Source organism: Montipora capricornis, chromosome 3 (assembly GCF_036669925.1).
Source record: "Montipora capricornis isolate CH-2021 chromosome 3, ASM3666992v2, whole genome shotgun sequence".
Lineage (NCBI taxonomy): Eukaryota > Metazoa > Cnidaria > Anthozoa > Scleractinia > Acroporidae > Montipora > Montipora capricornis.
Window position 1 is genome coordinate 44563704 of NC_090885.1, and position 2500 is coordinate 44566203.

The following is a 2500-nucleotide window of genomic DNA, read 5'->3' on the forward strand; positions in this document are numbered from 1 at the left end:
CATCCTTGATATTGGACATCAATGTTATGGTTGATTGACACCTGTCAAAACAAGGTATCCGCTGACCAGTATCACATGACCATATCGCGGGTTCAAGTTAGACCTTATCGAGGTCAGCTGTTTTTTTGAAGTTGACCGCTGACCTGAGACTGTTTGTTGATTGGATCGCAGGCTCAAGCCAGGTCAGACACTCACACTCACACCTGAACGAGGCTTAATTTTTTGCGATGTTTCTGTGGCTCGACGCGGCTACACAGCTATGCTACGTCAACAAAAGTTCTTGACAGTCGATGCTTTTCGTGTTCAGGTACGGTTTGGAAATATATTTTTCTCGCATTTCTCGCTGGTCTCCATCCAGGTTTACCATAATATAGCTGTGGTTAGGACACACTGGTGTCTACGTAGTTATTCAAGTCAAGCATTGGAGGGATAAAAACTTAAAGCTGAGAGTCAACGGTACACCAGTAATAGCTTAAAGTTGGTGTAAGAAGTTACTCCACAAATTCTTTTCTTGGACACTAAACCGTTTGTTATTTCTACGGATGAGTTATTTCAAGTGGATGCATAATTTCCTTTTTTCAGGAATGAAATTCGATTTTTATTGTTAACGGGAATTAAATAACAATCATCTGTACTCTTTTTGGACAGAAATAATCGATCTGTTGCTGGTTTGTTTGGCTTTAAAATGCGAACGAACAAGATGTCTTTTTACTCCGCTTGCCCATAGTTAATGCGTGGAGATGGTTATGAAACTGGACAAGTTCCTTTGTTTCATGTTTTTGCCCGTATTTTGGCCTTGACCCTGCACAAAAAACACCTTTTTGCGAGAAGATAACCAATCAAATCCCTCGATTAAATTATGCGAAACTAATTTGCGAACCCGTGCGAAGCGAAAACAAAAGATTGTGCAGGGTCACGGTCCATTCAACATCGATGCAACAACATTGTTCTCGGTTTTGAAAGTTCTCAGGTTTCATAACCAGTCCCTCGATTTACTATGGCTTGCCTAACTGTTTGTCGATGTGCCTCGACAGTGACAAGAAAATTTTGCAATTATGTTCTAAACATGTAATCGCAATGAGTTCTCGTAAAAGTATAAGGAGAAATATCACCAGCTTGTGTTACAGAAGTTTGTTTAGAATACGTACAGATAATTTGTTGGAGATCTTGTTTGAAGCTTGTCCTTTCTAGCCGATTCTGGTTCTCCGTCGTATAAGTGTCTTTTTTTCGCGTGCATTTCCAGGCCGCGGTTGTTCGAACATGTTCACTATGTCGAATGAAGAAGAAGAACCTTTGGCTCCAACCGATCAAGAGACGCGTTTCTCTAGCTTGGAAGCCAAACTGGATGCCTTATCACCAAGTTTTGAAGCTCTGGCTCCCAAGTTTGACGCCCGGTCGAGCGCTAGACCAACTCGGTCACAGAATTCAGACCTCGAAGAAGATTTACGGCTGGCGGAAAGCGATGAGTACGACCCAGCAGAGAGTGTCGTCAGTCATAAGGACGAAACGGCTGATCTTCCCTACGAGGACCCTTTTAAGGACTGTGAGGACTGCGGTCCTAAAGTCCATGATGAAGTGGCAAAGCGTAGTGATAACGCTTGCACGAAAAAACCTGCCAAAGAACAGTTCTCAAAGATTCAAGCCAAATACCTTCGACCCGAGAACTGTGAATTTTTGAAAGTCCCTAGGGTTAACCCCGAGCTATGGGACGACCTCTTGGACAAAGTTAAAAGTCGTGATGTTGGTTTTCAAGCCTTCCAAAAGGGTTTAATCAAAGGTATTGTTCCAGTAACCAGTCTTGCCAGTAAACTCGTGGAAGTCAAGAAAAACAAGGCCCAATCCATTTCGGTGGCAGATGCCTACGATTTGGCTATTGACGCGCTAACGCTTTTGGGGAATTAAGTGTTTGAATTCTCGATGAAACGTAGAGAGATGCTGAAGTCGGAGGTTGCTCCGGGGTTCAAATCTCTTTGCCGCGAATCCCAACCGATAACAACCATGTTATTTGGGGACGAGTTGCCCCAGAGCATAAGGGATATTTCGCAATTGAAAAGAATGGCTGCTAAAAGTGTGAACTCATCCAAGCGTAAAAGTCATGGTCAACAGTCAAGGCAACCGTATAACAAATGGCGTAATTTTGGAGATTATTATCTCTATTCTGGGACAGGATTTCGTCTGATAAATGGATAAGAGACCCTATAAGATTGAGTTCAAAAGAGACCTAATTCAATACAAATTACCTAAGATAATGGCTTTCTCTCGAGATGAGAAAGAATGTTTTTCAGTGGAGGTTGGAAAATTGTTGGGAAAGGGTGCGATAAGACGTGCGTCTTTTGATCCCAACCAATTCCTATCGAATCTATTTACAATTGCGAAGAAAGGCGGCGAGCTGCGCCCTGTTATTAATTTGAAACCACTGAACCATTTTGTGGAATACCACCACTTCAAAATGGAAGGCCTAAGTTCTCTTTTGGATTTGATTAGACCCAATGATTACATG